Source organism: Mytilus edulis, chromosome 5 (assembly GCF_963676685.1).
Source record: "Mytilus edulis chromosome 5, xbMytEdul2.2, whole genome shotgun sequence".
Taxonomy (NCBI): domain Eukaryota; kingdom Metazoa; phylum Mollusca; class Bivalvia; order Mytilida; family Mytilidae; genus Mytilus; species Mytilus edulis.
The window spans coordinates 46,032,987-46,045,200 of NC_092348.1; positions in this window are offsets into that span (position 1 = coordinate 46,032,987).

The window sequence follows — 12,214 nt, forward strand, 5'->3', positions numbered from 1 at the left end:
CCTGCATCAAAATTTTATATTTACGCCAGACGCGCGTTTCGTCTTAAAATTACTCATCAGTGACGCTCGAATATAAAAAATGTTTAACAGGCTAAATAGAGTACAATGTTGAAGAGCATTGAGACCAAAAACTCCTAAAAGCTTTGCCAAATACAGCTAAGGTAATCTATTCCTGAGGTAGAAAAGCCTTAATTTTTAAAAATTCAGTTTTGTTAACAGATAATTTATTATTATGAACATATCAATGATAACTCAAGTCAACACAGAAGTGCTGACTACCAGGCTGGTGATACCATCGGGGAAATAAATCTCCAACAGTAGTGGCATCGACCCAGTGGTTGCAAATAAACTCATCATAGATACCAGGATCAAAATGTTATATTCACGCCAGACGCGCGTTTCGTGTAAAAAAGACTCATCAGTGACTCTCGAATCAAAAAATGTTTAAAAGGCCAAATAGAGTACAAAGTTGAAGAGCATTGAGAACCAAAAATTCATAAAAGCTTTGCCAAATACAGCTAAGGTAATCTAATCCTGAAATAGAAAAGCCTTAGTTTTTGGAAAATTCAAAGTTTTGTTAACAGTTAATTTATAATTATGAACATATCAATGATAACTCAAGTCAACACAGAAGTGCTGACTACTGGGCTGGTGATACCATCGGGGAAATAAATATCCAACAGTAGTGGCATCGACCCAGTGGTTGCAAATAAACTCCTCATAGATACCAGGATCAAAATTTTATATTAACGACAGACGCGCGTTTCGTCAAAAAAAAAGACTCATCAGTGACGCTCGTATAAAAAAATGTTTAAAAGGCCAAATAGAGTACAAAGTTGAAGAGCATTGCGGACCAAAAATTCCTAAAAGCTTTGCCAAATACAGCTAAGGTAATCTATTCCTGAGGTAGAAAAGCCTTAGTTTTTTTTTTATTCAAAGTTTTGTTAACAGTTAATTTATAATTATGAACATAAATTATCAATGATAACTCAAGTCAACACATAGAATGAAATTCAAAACAACTAGTGTGGCTGTGGCCATTGATTGACACATTAAATTCTTTCATTGACTGGGACAATTTACGTGAACGTTTGTCTGTTACGACCACTGTTCACGACGTACCTACGATAGACGTTTAAACTGTGGGGTCACCAAAGGTTTCTTAACGCCTTTAATTATAAAATAATTCAAAAAATTAATCAGGAATAACCTTTATGTTTTGATTTATATAATTGATATAAATCAAAACATCGTGTTATTTCTGATTAGTTTTTCGAATTACTTTAAGGTGTTGAGAACCTTTGGTAACCCCATAGTTAAGGTGTCTTTAAAAAGTACATAGTGAGCAGTAGTTGTTACATACAAACGTTCACTAAATTGTCCCAGTCAATGGATGAATTTAATGTGTCAATCAATGGCCACAGCCACACTGTTTTGAATTTCATTCTAAGTGCTGACTACTGGGCTGGTGATTCCCTCGGGGAAATAAATCTCCACCTGCAGTGGCATCCTCATAGATACCAGGATTAAAAATTTATATTTACGCCAGACGCGCGTTAGGTCTAAAAAAGGCTCATCAGTGACGCTTGAATCAAAAAATGTTTAAAAGGCCAAAAAGAGTACAAAGTTGAAGAGGATTGAGGATCAAAAGTTCCTAAAAGCTTTGCCAAATACAGTTACGGTAATATATTCCTGAGGTAGAAAAGCCTTAGTGTTTTAAAAATGTTTTTTACTTAGTCAAATGTTTATGCCCTTTATTGTAAAAGAGGGGCGAAAGATACCAAAGGGACAGTCAAACTCATAAATCTAAAACAAACTGACAACGCCATGGCTAAAAATGAAAAAGACAAACAGAAAAACAATAGTACATGACACAACATAGAAAACTAAAGAATAAACAACACGAACCCCACCAAAAACTACGGTGATCTCAGGTGCTCCGGAAGGGTAAGCAGATCCTGCTCCACATGTGGCACCCGTCGTGTTGCTTATGTGATTACAAATCCGGTAAATAGTCTAATTCGGTAGGTCACATTTATGAAAGGGAAGGGGATTGTAGTTACGACGTAAGGAACATATCCGATATCATTTGTGAAACGGTTATTCCATAACGGTCAACCAACTCGTGATGGCGTCCGTAAAATTTTAGAAGGGATGATTTCAACTTCACCATTTGGAACTCTTGGTTTAATAGCTTCCTTGTGAGCAGTAACCCTCTATCAAGAAAATCATGATAGGAAATGCAAGCACGGGAATATCGTATCAATGGGGAGATATATACCCCGTATGCAGGTGCTGCTGGAATGTTGCTACTTAGAAATGGAAAGTTCACAATTGGAAAGCTGAAATCATCTCTTTTGTCGTAAAGTTTTGTTTTCAACCGACCCTCATTATCAATGTCTAGATGTAAGTCAAGATATGAAGCCGACTTAACTGTATCTGTAGTATCCTTTATCTCCAATTCGATGGGATAGATGCGTTCCACATAGTCACCAAATTTTGAATTGTTTAGTGAAAGAACGTCATCTATATAGCGGAAAGTAAAGTTAAAGGATATTGCTAACTTCTTATCTTTACTGTAACAATTTTTTTTCCTTTAATGATAAAGTTAGTGTCGGAGCAGATTACTTAAATTATTAATGAAAATACCATTAGAACATACACACCCATTCTCATCCAATGGAAAATTTCAAAAATGCCATTTATCAGTAAAGTAAATAAAATGAAACAGTTACTTTTTAATTTTACTCTTGATCTTTAAGGAGCTACTTACAGCATTCCAGGGGCCTCGGTGACAAAGTGATTTAAGAAGTCGAATTCGAACTACTGTATCACTAGCCTGTCAACACTGATGTTGTGAGTTCGAATTCCGCACGCGGCAGGTGCGCTCGACTTAAATAATAACTGACTATAAAGATTGCCAGTTTTCCTACGAAGGTCGGTGGTTCTCTCCGGGCACTCCGGCTTCCCCCACATATAAAAACTGATCGCTTAGAAATAACATTTGCTGAAAGTTGTGTTAAACACCAATCAATCAATTAATCAAAATATCATCCCATGATGCCCCTACAAAGATATTGATTTCTAAAAAAAAACTTAACCATCAGACTGTATTTAAATAAACATATATAGATAACAGGCTTACAATTGTGTTCGCCAGACGCGGATTTCGTCTATAAAAGACTCGTCAGTGACGCTCAAATCAAATAAATTACGAAGTTGAAGAGCACTGGGGACCCAAAATTCCAAAAGGTTTTTCCAAATAAAACTAAGGTAATCTGTTCCTGGAATAAAAAATCCTTATTATTTCGATAAATTCCATGTTTTATAAACAATGTTAGTGCAAAAAACAAAAAGATAGTCCATTATATCTGTAAAATATTGGAAAATGAAAAACAAATCTCTTGATGCTGTCATTGTATAGCAGGACCGTTTGTCATTAAAGCAAAATTTCAGGAAGACTTAACAAAGTTATTGACGTTTAAAAAAAAAAATAACCAAAGAATGAATCTAAATGTTGATACGAGAGAGAAGGACTGCTATGTCTAACTTTGGCATCTTTTGTAGCAGGCTAGGTAAATAGTAAATTGTAAAACAGAATATATTAAGAATGTCAGGTTTTTTGTTCTTTTGTGTAATGAATTTTTAATTACTTTGTAAATTATTAAAACTCACGTCTGATTTTAGACATCATTGTTCAGAGAATAAATTTTCAAAGTATGCACTTGATACGAGAACATTGCATTGCATTGCATTGAAGTGTCATTATGGTACACAATGCAAATATTTTTGAAAATATGTTATTCTTAAAAATCAGTCATTTCTTATTCATATTTATCTTACTTATCTTAGATATCTGATTTTATATAAAACATAAAATACTAAACACAAATACTTGACTTTTTAAATTTCACATTGACTTGTATTAATTTAAAAAAAAAGGGGCGGGGCATCTTGTGCATGTTAATTCAAAAGTCAGTAGACAGTGTATCACTGATTATAGAAGTATTATATTGACAATATAATACTTCCATGCACTGATTGATAACAATCTATTTATGTGTAACCACGGACGTATTATACTGATATAATATTTCCGGGCGATATCTTTTTGCGCCATAAAGTAACTCATTTGCGCCACAATTTAATTGCGCCAATACTTCTTTTGCACCACCTGATTTTCAAAACTATAGGTATCATTTGCACCAATAAAATAATCATCTAATTGCGCAAATTTTAATTATGTTTATTTGAAATGATTCAGGTCCGTTATTTGTTGTGAAATTTGAAGGAATTTCTGCTCATACTGGAGAGGGAAACAACGCATTATCCTATTTGTATGTTGATAACATGTAATCAGCGATTTTTTTCCATGGGGAAACAGTATGTGTACACTCCGTGGTACACAGTTGGTCATTTACTAGTCAGTCATCTACAATATTGTGGTAATCAGACAATTTCCTGCTGTGAAGACAAAATAAACAAGTGTTTGAATAAATGATGTATCAATATGCTGTTAATTGGTTAATGTTCTGCCTATTTAGCTGAAGAAACCCAAAATATGGCGTTTGTCCTATAACTTGTTTATTTTAATTTTCATATAGACTAATTCTCTTTTTAAACATAATTATCATTCAGAATTTTCTGATTCGAACAAAATTCACTTTAATATGCACTTGAGATTATAGAAGCAGTGGCGTTTCTAGGATATTTGAAAGAGGAGGCGTAGAGTCAAATCTTCCGCCGAGCGGAGCGATTTGAAAACATTTTTGGACCTTTTTTTTGCTAAAAAAACATAAAATAATTGTGAAATGCACTAATGTAACGGTTCTTGACAGATTACGATAGGTTTTTTTCTAAAAAAAAAAGGGGGGGGGGGCTTACGCCCATTACGCTCTCACCTGGACCCGCCCCTGAGAAGACAGCTTTAACTTTAATACATTCTTGAAATATATGTTAGAGGTGTCACCGTGTCTCGTTTGTATCGATTTATTTTTAATAGAGATCGATGTCGTTTTGAAAAAGATTAAATAATAACTTGTTTTTATTTCAAAGACCAAATGAAAGATGTGTGTGTGTGTAAGAAAATAAAAATAAAATATAAATTCTGCTGACCATCTCATATAATTTATTGAAATTTTTCATATACTACAGAATAGTTGTGAAAGATTATCCTAACGTTGCCGCGTTTAAATAAGAATGACGAATAACAGAGTAATTATTTGATATCTTTTTTTTTTGAATCACAAAAACAGTTTATGATGGTGTCAAATGGTCCACACATCTGTCAAATCAAATAAATCTGTGTTTTTCTCAAACGCGCCCACGCAGAAATTGTGTGTGATTTTTACGATTTACGTTTCTTTTAAATGCTACATATTATTGTTTTCTAATTTGTTTTAATTATATACTGTACTGCCCAGTATATATGCATATGGATATGTTTTAAATAAACATTAATTAAAATTTCAGTACGTATACATGTACCACTAGCGTGCGTAATGCAAAAATCCTGATTGTAATACTTGTTTTTTTCTGGATTTACCAACATTGCGTTCACTTGACGCTGTTCTATGACTAATATAATACACACCACTTCGACATCCTCTATCATGCCTTTTTCAAAGTATTATGCCATCTTATTAAAGATGTTGCAAGTTTTGAATACTGCTTGATCCCGGTCGACAATTTTTGCAATACTAATGTATTTGAATTATTCTCGTCCTCAAAATACATGAAATATTTGCCACTGGAACAATCACCAATCAATCAGCTTCATTTAGTTACCTATATAGTTTTAAGTCTTAAATGGTTAATTGTCTCGTCGTATTCAACATGTGTAAACCATTACTTTTTAGCTCACCTGGCCCACCTACAGGGCCAAGTGAGCTTTTCTCATCACTTGGTGTCCGTCGTCCGTCGTTTACTTTTTACAGAAATCTTTTCCTCTAAAACTACTTGGCCAAAGTTAACCAAACTTGGCCACAATCATCATTGGGGTATCTAGTTTTAAAAATGTGTCCGATGACCCGTCCCGCCAACCAATATGGCCGCCATGGCTAAAAATAGAACATAGGGGTTAAATGTAGATTTTGGCTTATATCAATGAAACCAAAGCATTTAGAGCAAATCTGACATGGGATATGAGTGTGCATCAGGTCAGGATAGATCTCCCTGGAACTGTTCAGACAAATCAAACAACCCGTAGTTGGGTTGCTTCCCCTGAATTGGTAATTTTAAGAAAATTTTGCAGTTTTTGGTAATTGGCTTGAATATTATCATAAATAGAGATAAGCTGTAAACAGCAATAATGTTCAGCAAAGAAAGAGCTACAAATAAGTCGACATGACCTATTTTTTTTACATTTTTTTGTAAATTTCTGTAATCTTTTACAAAAAGCTTCTTCTCTAAAACAACTGAGACAATTCTAACCAAACTTGGCCACAATCACCATTAGGGTGTCTTGTTAAAATAAATGTGTCTGATGACCCCGCCTACCAACCAACATGGCCGACATGGCTATAAAAAGAACATATGGATGATATGCAGATTTTGGCTTATAACTCTGAAACTAAAGCATTTAGAGCAAATCTGACGAGATCAAATTGTTCATCAGGTCAAGATCTATCTGCCCTGAAATTTTTCAGACAAATCAGACAACCCGTAGTTGAGTTGCTACCCCTGAATTGGTAATTTTAAGAAAATTTTGCAGTTTTTAGTTATTATCTTGTCAATGAATATAATTATAGATAGAGATAAACTGTAAACATCAATACTGTTCAGCAAAGGAAGAACTACAAATAAGTCAACATGACAAAAATGGTCAATTGACCCCTTGAGGAGTTATTGCCCTTTATAGTCAATTTTTAACAATTTTATGTAAATTTTTGTAATCTTTTACAAAAACCTTCTCTGAAACAACTGAGACAAATTGAACCTGCCTACTAACCAACATGGCCGACATGGTTAAAACTAGAACATAGGGGTAAAATGCAAGTTTTGTCTATAATATTATTTTTTGAACTGTTATAAATAGAGAAAATCTGAAAGGAGCAAAAATGTTCAGAATAATGAGCACTTCCCAATTGTCTATATACGTCAAAACTGGTAGACAAATTCTTGTAGGAGTTATTGCCCATACATAACTTTTACCATTTTTTTTTTCATTTTTAACCGGATTTTTGTGACAAAAATGTCGGTTATTGATTTGGGGATGTACGTCGGGCGGCCGGTCGGGCGGTCGGGCGGGCGGCAATCAAATGTTGTCCGTGCATTAACTCATGAACCGTTCAACCAAAGCTTTTAAAATTTTAATATGTTGTTACTGACAACTAAATGAAGGTCAAGTACAATAATGGCGATTTTGACTTTTACCATTCAGGAGTTATAATGGTTATTGACAGATTGAAAAATGGAGTTTCCAGTCGTGTCCGTGCATTTAGCATGAACTGTTCAACCAAAAAGCTTCCCAAATTTTAATATGTTGTTATTGATGACAAATTAGAGGTCAAGTTCAATAATGACGATTTTGACTTTTACTGTTCAGGAGTTATGGGTCTTGAAAGATTGAAAAATGGTGTTTCCAATCGTGTCCGTGCATTTTCTCATGAACCATTCAACCAAAGCTTTTGAAATTTTTATGTGTTGTTACTGATGGCAAAATAGAGGTCAAGTTCAATAATGACGATTTTGACTTTTACCGTTCAGGAGTTATGGTTCTTGAAAGATTGTAAAAGGGCGTTTCCATTCAAGTTGTTGCATTTACTCATGAACCGTTCAATCTAAGCTTTTCAAATTTTAATATGTTGATACTAATGACAAAATGGAGGTCAAATTCGATATTGACGATATTAACTTTCACCATTCATCAGTAATGGTTCTTGTGATATTGCCAGGACACAAATAAATATTAATAAATCCGGTTTGCTGTCGTTGTGACAGCCTCTTGTTGCCTATTATCCTAAAAACTGTGATATTTAGAGAGAAACATTTTGTTTCCGTTATGCCTTATATGATTTATATTACTATAATAGATAAATAGACACTTTAAATCACAAAAATGATCAGCAAGGCAAGATCTATTAAAAAGTCAAATTTTGCCGATATAGTTAGTAGACTGTCACTCTTCATAGGAGTGCTTGCCCTTAAATGATGATTTTTTTTACTCTCTCTTGTGTTTTGCATGAGGAAAAGTTAAAGAAGATTGAGAGAAACTAAACAGACTAAAAGATCAGTAATACAAGATCAACAAAATAGAGATTTTTGTCATGAAGTCTATTCTCGTCTACAATGTTCGAGAGTGTCCTTTGTTTGAAATGCACATAGACCACTGTGAACGACACAGGCTCTTTGGAGCCTCTAGTTTTAAATACTAGTATTTGATATTTAAGCGGGTTTAAGAAGATTTGAAAAGTTTGAATATGCTTTTATACGGAGGACTCAAGAACTTCTGTAATACGGAAAAACAAGAATAAAAGAATAATTTTTGAAAATTTGAATCATAACGGCCGACAAATACTTGAATACTATTGAGAAATGCTGATGAGTGTACTGCGACAGAAAAGTGGAGAAGTCTATTATACTTTGTATTTTAGCATCTGATTTTTTTTTTAAATTACGGAGGCTGCAATTTCATTTAATGTATACAGATAACTCAGGGGTTGGAAATAAGGGGAAATAAAATTCATAAATAAACAATTTAGTTTATTATTCAATCCATGCTTGAAATCAAGAATATTAAGATGCAAAATTGCGATTTTTTTAAAATTAACCCCCCTCCCTTAAAAAAAGAAAATAAATATAATTCATATTACAGCCATGGTACTCTAACTCCTAAGATCAGTAGCGCCCCTTTACGACATATTATACTGATATAAAGGGGAGGCCATTTAAACTGTAATTTTTTGTCAGATTTGTCAAATTTAAATATTAATCGATAGATAACACATTTTCACGTGCAGAGAAATTTAATTAATGACCAGTGCATGATATGATTACCACTTTCTTTTTGGTCAATCATATTGCGAGGTCAGCACGAGTCCACGTGTATGTGACATGTGTTCGATTAATTCCTTTTATCGTCAATGTTTGACTTGTAATCTTGTAATTCTTATCAAACAATTTGTGTGAAATTTACGGAGCCCCGTTAGGGACATGCAAAGAAAAAAAAATATATTGTGCGCACAACTTAAATAAATTGTGCGCACAAAATAATATAGTGTACGCACAAAATAATATATTGTGCGCACAATTTAAATATATTGTGCGCACAACTTAAATATATTGTGCGCACAACTTAAACATATTGTGCGCACAATTAAATATATTGTGCGCACAACATAATATAGTGTGCGTTAAATTCTTTTACGTTACACATGGTACGGGGCTTCAATGTCTCCTTTTTAAAGTGACAGAATGGAGAAATGTATAAGGTTTTCTTTTGAAATGGGGCTAGACTAGTACATGGAAATACTCTAGCAAAAAAAAAATCATCAGTGCATTTGTATCGACTCCTGACATGAATACTGACTAAATTACGTACATTTCGTCTCAAACTTGGTTTACAGATGCGTCGGAAGCCTCCACTTTAAATCAGTTTATCGGGAACGGTTTGAAACATACTTGGCAATAGAGCGGGGACACTATCGAACCTATGTAGACTTTCTTGTAACAAATATACAACTACTATTTGCACTTATGCATTATACTTTATTTCTGAAAATCTCAAGATTTTGTTTTGATTGACACAAAACTGACATGTTCCTCAATTCACGACTTTGATTTTGTTATGCTCCGTCGACGATAGAGATGGCAATTATATCTAAAAGTATTTACATCCGTTCGTCCGTCCGTCTCTGTTTATGGTAAATGATTTGGTTATAGTTTATGATAAAGTTTCAGTGTCATCAACTTAAATGAATAATGTGGTTTCTCTAACATATCATTGTAAAAGTGTAGAGTAAGTCAAATCCATTGAAAACTGAATACACGTACACAAGTTTTTTTTTATCATTAAAGATGATTATGTTTGTTCATGATTAAGTACGGTTTTGACCCAAAATGTACTGTTCGTTATTGAAATGTGACGGTGTGTTCAGTCTAAGAAATTCACCATGAAGTTGTGATCAAATAGAGATAAAACTGAGTACATATATAAATCAAAAGATGCAATATGAGTGCCAGCCAATGAGACAGCTCTCCATCAAAATCATAATTTATTAAAAGTTAACAATTATTGGTTATAGTACGGTCTTCATAACGGAGCGTTGGCTCACACCTAACAGCAAACTATAAAAGGCCCAAAATGACTGTAACAAAACGATAAACATATATGAACCACACCAATAAACTACTACCACTGAATAACAAGTTTCCGACATAGATCAATATGCTAATTATGATTTAGAATTTTTTTAAGAGTTGTGTACAAATGGCCAAGTTATAGATTCATTCTGATTAAAAGAAGAGAGGGCAAGAGATCACTGAAAGTATCTATTTTTGATCGATTTCATTATACAATTTTACAGAATATTGTTCGTATTCATTATGAAACTGAAATGTTACGAAGTAATTTTGGAATAGTCAATGAAAAAGTATTCCTCAGTGGTATATTTTGAAAACAAACGAAACAATTTTGATTCAATTTTTCCAAAGATGGTCCGTTTTGGGGCATCATTTATTCTTGTGGCCCGATTGATCGCGATCGATGCGAGTACCAATGAGACAACATAATACATATACACCATAGCTCATACAAATACGGGTTATCTTCCTCTCTTATATTTTATGATGGTATGATACGCAACCCCTAACGGGAGGGATTGTGCTTGATATTCAAATAATTAAGACAGTCATAATCTTTCAATCCGTTCAATTGAGGTGTGGAGCTGGTATGTCAGTAACTGCTAGTAGTCCTTTGTTAATTTATGCATCATTGTCATTTTGTTAAGTTTCATTTGTTACCTATCCTGACACCGGACACGGACTTCTTTTAAACTGAGTTTTACTGTCGGTACTGCTGGTTTTTTTTATCTTCATTGGCTAGAGGTACAAAAGGAGGGTTGAGATCTCACAAAATATGTTTAACTCCGCCGCATTTTTGTGTCCGTCCAAGGTCAGGAGCCTCTGGCCTTTGTGTTGGTCTTCTATGAATTTTAATTTTAGTTTCTTTTATATATTTTGGATAGATTAAGGAAGATGTGGTACTCTCCATCCAAGTCACAATTTATAAAAGTAAACCATTATAGGTCAAGGTACGGTATTTAACACGTAGCTTAGGCTCACAACAAACAGCAAGCTATAAAGGGTCTCCAAAATTACTAGTATAAAACCATTCAAACCGGAAAACCAACAGCCTAATCTATATAAAAAAACGAGAAACGGGAAACACTTAAGAAGTTTAGTATGATGTCCATTATCGCTGAACTAGTACATATTTTTGTGTATGGGCCAGCTGAAGCGCGCCTTTAGGTGCGAGATTTTCTTGCTGTATTGAAGAACCAAATGTATCTGAGAAACAAACCTTATAAAACATGCACGCCTTATAATTATTTTGTACATTAAATACATTTAAACTATACCTTTATTATCGTATCTAAAAATAGACCAATTCTGAGATATTTAAAATTGACCAATAAACCATGAAAATAAAGTCAAGGTCAGACAAATATATATACAATTACAAGTGTTCCATAAAACAAATAAAGTTCACTTATTCCTTATTATATCTGAAAAACAGACCAAACAAGAATCAAATAACACGAACCATTAATATAAAATCAAGGTCAGATTAATATTACTGCACGATATAGACAATTACACCATACAAACATTCCGTACATCAAGAATATCTAGCTAAATGCTTATAGTATCCGAGAAATACTCCAAAACACACAAAAAAAAAATACTTTGCCTGACCGCTTTACCCTGAAAATGAGATCAAGGTGAGATGACACCTGTCAAGTTGACATTTAGACATTAAAATCGTTCCATACAACCAAATATAGAAGAACTATTGCATTTGGTATCTGAGATTTCGTCTAAACCACGAACATTTAACCTGGTTGAATTATCAATAAAATGAGTTCATGGTCAAGTGAAAACTGTTTTCCTAATTTTGGGCGCACACCATATCATAGTGTGCGCACAATATGTTTAAGTTGTGCGCAGAATATATTTAAATTGTGCAGACAATATATTTAAATTGTGCGCACAA